At 36.8% G+C, this 8,168-nt stretch overlaps 1 protein-coding gene across 3 annotated transcripts in view; it reads right to left on the bottom strand.

The window, feature by feature from the left end:
- The window catches only part of LOC106468987 (calcium-transporting ATPase sarcoplasmic/endoplasmic reticulum type-like), a 43,103-nt gene extending 35,274 nt beyond the window's left edge, over positions 1-7,829 (bottom strand). For 2 of the 3 annotated variants that reach the window (XM_022397383.1, XM_013929441.2), the window contains exon 1: positions 7,721-7,819. The gene's annotated coding sequence lies outside the window, so the exon portion shown is untranslated. Of the gene's footprint in view, positions 1-7,720 lie in introns of all 3 variants that reach the window. The other variant, XM_022397384.1, reaches the window with a different exon arrangement.
- Positions 7,830-8,168: the final 339 nt, after the last annotated feature.

The raw sequence follows: 8,168 nt of genomic DNA, 5'->3' as shown, positions 1-8,168 counted from the left end.
CCTCTGATTGCGAGTCGAGCGCCCTAACCACCTGGCCATGCCGGGCCTATTCGAAACGAAGAAACACATTATTTTGGTCACAAATATGAGTCACCCAAAAATTGTGAATAAAAGTACCATCAATATTGCAATTAATTCCATTAATTACTTAAGAATACGAGGTATTTCACCAAATTCTTTGAACGGTCCTCTAAACCGAGTGGTGTTAAAAAAATAAATATGAAACTACAAAATATGATGATAGATGTGGGTTCCATAAGAACGCAAATAAGTCAGGAAATATAAGGATTAACACTATGAAAAAAACTAGTGCCTTTCATAAATACGAAAGTATTATTATTTGGCGTCACATTGCATATAAAACGTTTGTATTTTATTGATTTCTTTTTGACAAAATAGGAGATTTTTACTGCGTTTTTATTTTTGGTTCAAGATCAAAAAACAATTCAAAATTCGAATTAATGTTTATGGTTTGTTTATTTGTTTTGGAATTTCGCGCAAAGCTACACGAGGGCTATCTGCGCTAGCCGTCCCTAATTTAGCAGTGTAAGACTAGAGGGAAGGCAGCTAGTCATCACCACCCACCGCCAACTCTTGGGCTACTCTTTTACCAACGAATAGTGGGATTGAACGTCACATTATAACGCCCCCACGGCTAAAAGGGCATGTTTGGTGGGACGGGGGTGCGAACCCGCGACCCGCAGATTGCGAGGCGAGCGTCCTACCCACCTGGCCATGCCGGGCCAATGTTTATGGTATAAACATTATTCAATATTCAACCACATTTACTTGTCACATTATTTCTATCAAGGAGAACAACTAGTTTAGAGATATGGTGACTTTTTTTTTCGTTATTATTACTAAAACTGATTAATGCCTGTTTTTTTTTCTTTTGGCAACAGCACTGTCTTTTAAATATCTATGTCTTCATATTAGGAGGCGAAATATTAAGGGGGCTTGCTTTGTTTGTTTGTAATTAGGCACAAAGCTACACAATGGGCTGTCTGTGCTCTGCCAACCACGGGTATCGAAACCCGTATTCTAGCGTTGTAAGTCCGCAGATATACCACTGTGCCACTGGGAAGCTAAGGGGGGCTTGCCTTTATTATGGTTTATTTCAAATAAACTCTTATAAACAGTCAATGTATCATTTAGAAAGAAACATTTCTTTAGTTATAATTACGTATCTAACAGCGAAGAAAATAGAACATTGGACATGAAGATTGAAAAGCTGCCAACGGTAATTTTTTTTTTTTTTTTTACACAGATACGATCGAAGACCTTATTTATACCTTTGGATATTAATATTTTCTGGTTCTATACTCATCTATGGTTTTACTACTTCCAAATATGTTTGTATTAATCACGTGTCTTTCATAAAATGAGTTATACAAAGACGAAGCTTCATACTAAAATCAACAAATCAACACGAGAAAATTCTGAACACCACATTGAACATATTCAAAGTAAATAACAAATGTACAACAAAGAATAAACAAAATGTAAAGTTGTTCTCAAAGAACCCTCTTGAAGGCAAAGATTGTATCATTACATATTTAATGACCGGCTTCCATCAATGTCACAGTGTAATGTAACAAAAGACGAGCAGCAACAAAGCAATCTCATTAGAACATAATTATATTTCTTCTAAGATAATACAACATAGATTAATGTAACGTAAACTGACTCAGTAGCATGTTTGTTAGGTCTACATGACACATATGTATGTTCTTCAACAGCCTGCTGTGCACAAGTGTTTGCTAGAATAAGGCGAAAAAAATAATGCATGCAAAATAGACAACAGCGACACAGTTAGTGCAAGTCGTCAATTATCGACAACATAAACAGCTGCTACTTTAACACAAACTATTTAAAAATAGCAATAGCATATGTAGCAAGATTATATGAAATAGTGCTATATGCAATGGTAATAAATACTGAATATACACTCACGATTTCAGCTAAGTATAAAAAAACAGTAGAAAGAATCAACACTGTCATCTGAATAGAGAAATCTACTACAGCAATCGCCCACTGTTAAACACTTGCTGAAATATAGTTGCGGAAACCCACGTAGAGACAGCAAACTCGAGTAACGATGAACAATAGCGACTCGAGTAACGATATGCAATAGAAAAATCGGGAACCTTTCACATGGTAGTTTCCAATGAATGCACTAGAAAATGAACGGGTTGTAGTTTCCAACTAACGCGCATGCTAGGAAAAACATCAAATTTTTTTTTAAGTCAGAAAGTAAAGGACTTAGAAAATTTTGCAGCATGACAAAATTAAGGATGTTGAATTAAGTTCAAAACTATTCTGTCAGTTTTTTTGGCAAAATTCTTGTGTGATCCCACACTACAGTAGATGTCACTTGCAATAACTTTATTGTAATAGGGATTTGTAGCTCGATAAAATCGTCAGCAGTAGTGGAAAGGTAAAACAATAATCTCAGATCCAATATATATAAAAAATGCTGCATACAAATTCTCATCTCATAGTATGTACCATACACTTACACTAAAACATTTGTATTTCTGATTTGTCCCGTGTGAGACTAAAGATTATGAGGTTCTGAGGGTTATTGGTCTACTCGAGTCAAATGGGCGAATTCTAACTGGGCTGTACTTTGACAAAAACAAAACAGAACTTAAGGCTGGTGGTCAGACGTGAAGACAAAGCCAAAGTCCAGGCAGGTTGGGGGTGTTGGTGATGAACTTAAGTTGAAAACTGATTGCTGACAAAACATAAAAACAAACGGGCCTTTTCAGGGTCAGGCATGGATCAATAAATCCAAATGCCACGCTGGAATCTTCAGCTCCAATGCCTAATAATTTAATCTTTGTTGGTTACCAGGCCATTTTCTTTTTATGGTGTCCATGGATAATATTCCTGGTCTAACCCGGTGACTAAAAGTGTTAGTAAACGAATCATCACACGAATTTAAACATTCTAATATATGATCAAACTTCTGGGAAGCCGGAAGCACTGTTAATCTTGATCTTTTTTTTTTTACAAAACGTATTCATCATATGCAAGCTGGCTCCACCATCTGGCCTCTCTCTATGTGTGTGTTCTGGTTCGTATTATTAATTTTTTCTTGTGCTCTGGGATTTCAACTGGTGTAAACAATTTAACCAAGAACCAGTGAGGGATAGTGGCAACATTACCAAATAAACCTTTTTCCACGTACATGAAGGACCCCGTTTCATTACAGTCTTTCATTTTGCTAAGAATAATTCACCTCATTAGAAACAACCCCGAGTATAGCACCAAAATGTATAGTGTGGCAAAAAGAAAGGGTATATTTCTTAGAACAACTGGCGTATGAAAAAAAAAAAAACCCTCTGCTGTATTTATCATATTAGATATCACAAAACGTGTTGACTTCTAATCTGTAAAAACAAACATGGCGCTAACTAGGACTAATTATGCAGGCTATTTTCAACTCCTTCTATGTTACAGCTCGGTTAGTTAATGTAACATTACTTGTTGTACAAACCAGAACGTAGAGAGAAAACTTGATGCTCGAAAACGTTGTTTCTTTATTATTGTGGACATTGGACACTACCAGATATAAATGTATAACTTCACTACTGTAGCAAATGGTGGCCCCGAGCGGCCCATTCACTCGGCATCCAGGCCCACCTAGTGAGAGTCTGGATAACGATTCTCGCGTTTCTATCAGTACTCTATAACTTGTTTCCAATGGTTTTAATAACCTCCGACTGTCCCTCGCAATTCAGGGCCCATCTGGCTACGCTACTGATTGTAGGTAGTAACGTTTTTATATGGGATTCATTTGAATACACGAATATAACACGTATAACATTTTTTGTTTATGTAATCAACACACACTTTCCTTTCAAGAACCATTTGGTTCTTCTGGGAGGAAATTTATTCAAATCTATTCCAGTTAAAGCTTAGCTGAGAATGATATTTCTACACAGTGAATACAATATACAGGATATGGAAATGAAGGAAAATTCTACTTAAACTCCGAATACTGATGCAACAATTCTTATTCCGTGAATGTTAAACATTAAACCGTCGAAGTTCTTAAAGTCAGGCAAAATATGACGTACACGTCATCAAATGTGGTTTACAGTTTGTCACGTTTGTTTTGAATTTCCCGCTAAGCTACACGAGGACTATCTGCGCTAGCCGTCCCTAATTTAGTAGTGTAAGACTAGAGGGAAGGTAGCTACTCATCACCACCCACCGCCAACTCTTGGGCTACTCTTTTTACCAACGAATAGTGGGATTGACCGTCACATTATAACGCCCCCACGGCTGAAAGGGCGAGCGTGTTTGGTGTGACGGGGATTCGAACCCGCGACCCGCAGATTGCGAGTCGAGTGTCCTAACCACCTGGCCATGCCGGGCCTATGTGGGTTTACAAAGGCGGTTCCCAAACTTTCTCACCAACTGTTTTGTGTTATGACATTCTACATCATCAAATGCTGTTTAGAACGGTGGTTCCCATCCTTTGTGACTAAATCTTTGTAAAACGCTCCCGAAGCGTTAGAAGTATGTAGACCTATAATGTTGTCTCCTAATTTAGTTGCTGAAGTTAAAGTTATGAGCTAAGAAAGAAACGCCCTTTTTTTCACGCATTCCCGAAACTTGTACAAGTTATAGATTTCACGAAAATCGAGTCTTCCGTAAACCTTGCAAAAAAAACAACATGTCCGCAGACCGGTTTCAGCATGATTCCAATGAATCCTGGGCGGGATTAAACTGAAGAGAAGGACGCAGTTGCTTATGAACCCACGTTGTCCAGAGATCTACAGCTATTTTTTAGGATTTGTTTGTTTCCTTGGAATTAAGCCATCTTCGCTCTGCCCACCACGGATTAAATAGGACTACTCAGATATTTTTAAGCATAAAATTGTAGTATTTTAAAAGCATTTTATTTGGTCAAAACTGTTTTGATGGGGAAGATTTCAAAGCAAAAAAAAGTGTGGGCTTGTGAAAAAAAAATGGGAAGGGGCAACAAAAACGAAGTCGTTTCTGGACCCTCTGTGGTCTTAATCTGTCCATGATTGGATAATTTTCGTTAAGCGATCGTGAAGCCAATGTATAAGCGCAAGTACAGCTAGGCTTAAACTGTCTCGACTCGCAATCTGAGGGTCGCGGGTTCGAATCCCCGTCCCACTAAACATGCTCATTTGTTCAACTAAATCAGATCAGGGAATTTGGGGGCATATCATCTGCTGATGGCGCCCCCATAACTCGCAAATAATAAAAAAAAAGGCTTAAACTGCCTCTACAGGTTATCAACTTTATATGACTGCTAGTTACAAGGAATGCATCATTGTCTGGAAAAAAGGGGGTGGCCACAATGTTTAAGGAAGGGCTAATAAATGTACATTGATTTACTTGTTTTCTCCACATACATGTATTGTTTCCATTATACGTAACTGTGTTTAAAACACTTCTAACTCATGAAGCTTTCAACTTATCCGAAAAAAAACAACAAACTTATTTTATAAATATAATAAATGTAAATAAATTGAGTTCGTCAGTTTCACTCGCCTACATCTGAATTCACCAATGTATTCAGCACGTGCAATATAAATAGGACCATGCCTGTTAACCCTAAGAATTAGCAATATCACACTGAATTTTAAACATTTTTTTTTAAACTACTTAATCCCAGATTTCGTTCGTTGCAGGATCCCTAATATAATAGGAGTTACATACAAAAAAAATCCAAACACAAATACAATCAACAAGGCAATTTATCTCACTAATTATGGCTGGGACACCCTATGTATTTTACACAGAAATTGAATGATTTCATCCAATTTATAGTCAATTCTTTACGCTGTATGTTAGAACTCGTAAAAAAAAAAACAACGACAAATTACTATATATATGATGGAAACCCTCATCGTTAGCGAACGGTATAAAAACAAGTTGGTAATTTGGGGGTGGATGTTGTGTGTGTGTTTATAAATTACGTACATACGGGTCACTGGGCGGGCTCAAGCCCCTGCTTTCCTCTTATTATGGCCCAAAACTGTCCTTTTTCTCAGTCATAAAAAAATTTCCACAACTAATAAAAGACAAGCCTGATTCCATGCTGTGCTTGTTGCGAGTTAGGTAAAAAATATTTCAGCTTTGAAATTAATGACACACACGCAGCGATACTCTGAGAGAGAGAGAGAGAGAAAACTTATTAAGAACAAACATTTTTCTTTTTTGTGAAGGAAATTTTGCAAAAAAAACAGGACTTCCTCTGTCGACTGATTGAAAGAAATATTTCGAAGAAAGGAACGTGAACGGTAAAACTCGCATAAAGAGAAGAACGTACTTAAGTATATATATATTTTTGTTTAGCTAATGTGTGTGTGTGTGTTGGTATTACGTACATGCATTATTTTATTGAATCATGTCGAATAAAGTGAACAGAATTGAATATCTCCCCTTTGACACTTCTTATGGAAATTCCAACTGTCATAAAGCGGTTGCGGTCTTTTCTTGCGCTCATGAAAATGACAAGTAACGGTGGCATACAGCGTAAAAAAACAAAAAAACAACAACAACCGCGGCTACTTAGAGAACCAGATGAGCATTCTATTGTGCTGATGCACCCGTTGCATCGAGACCTAAATATTTTTGCCAACAATACATTGTAGTCAGTATGCTTTGCTTAAAAAGAAGCACAATTTTCCTTATTGAAATACTACACGAAATGACAAAATACAGTTGTAAACTAGACAATCATATTGCATATACGCTATGATCTGAGGCATTGGGGTGATTGTACATTTTTTTATTATAATTAATCTCCATTTTTATGAAACATACCGTTGAATTGTTTCAACGGCCATCTGCTAGTTTAATATAAGACGCGTTATTTTTATCCATACGGATTAGAGTTAAAACGATTGGTCAGCTGTACTCAATATATATATATATATGGCCAGTTAACGTTTTGTTGAATTTTAAACGTAACTGTAGTTGATTACTGACGTAAATAGAACTTTTAAAATGTCGACCCGTTATCTTTTCGCTTCGTGATGGATAACAGCGTCCTTAAAGTTTTGGTTGACCATTACGCATGCGCTGCTACATTAGATTTTTAGCCGCGGCATAGTGGCTCCGAGTGTTTTTTGTTGTTGTTTTTTTTAAGTACAAACTTTTAGCTCATAGCTCCATCTCTTTACCAGTTGGTCAGCAGTAAGTCTCCGGACTTATAACGTTAAAATCCAGGTGGACAAAATGCAGATAGTCCATTGTGTGTATCGTTGCCCCAAAAAACCCAACAACAAGAAGAACAACAACAACCCCCCCGTGGGTCAACTATGCTGAGACCCACGAGAAACTACAGTATCCGAGATTCATAGTGTTCGGATTGCGACCGAAAATATTCTGTCGTATGAATGTTATACAACATGATTAAGTTTTTAAAACCCAACAAGAAGAACAACAACAACAACCCCCGTGGGTCGACTATTCTAACTGAGACCCACGAGAAACCACAGTATCCGGGATTCATAGTGTTCATAGCGACCGAAAATATTCTGTCGTATGAATGTTATACAACATAATTAAGTTTTTCATAGCTATGGACGGGTAGATTTTGATAGTATTGCAGTAATGAGGTACAGAACTAATTGAAGAAGTTAGTTAATTAATAAGTATTAGAGCAGGGCGACGAGTACAAAGCGAAAAATGGCGACTATATTAGAAGAACATAATGTACACTTACCTGCCACACCCCCACAACAGCATTGGCGATGAGAATAAGTAAGATAACAAAAGGTTCAACGAAAGCTGTGATCTGCCCTTCATTTTCTTCAAACAAGGCTAAACTCTGTAAATAGGAAACATGAATAATATGAAAACTTGATAATTTAGACAATTCGTGAATAATGTAACTGTTACAGTTCTTATATATGGAGTAATGTAACTGTTACAGTTCTTATATATGGAGTAATGTAACTGTTACAGTTCTTTTATATGGAGTAATGTAACTGTTACAGTTCTTATATATGGATTAATGTAACTGTTACAGTTCTTATATATGGAGTAATGTAACTGTTACAGTTCTTATATGTGGAGTAATGCAGCTGTTACAGTTCTTATATATGGAGTAATGCAGCTGTTACAGTTCTTATATATGGAGTAATGCAGCTGTTACAGTTCTTATATATTGA

The sequence above is a fragment of the Limulus polyphemus genome, unplaced genomic scaffold, assembly GCF_000517525.1.
Source record: "Limulus polyphemus unplaced genomic scaffold, Limulus_polyphemus-2.1.2 Scaffold3250, whole genome shotgun sequence".
Classification (NCBI taxonomy): Eukaryota; Metazoa; Arthropoda; class Merostomata; order Xiphosura; family Limulidae; genus Limulus; species Limulus polyphemus.
The sequence above is the reverse complement of the archived record's forward strand: the minus strand, read 5'-3'. Positions and strand labels throughout refer to the sequence as shown.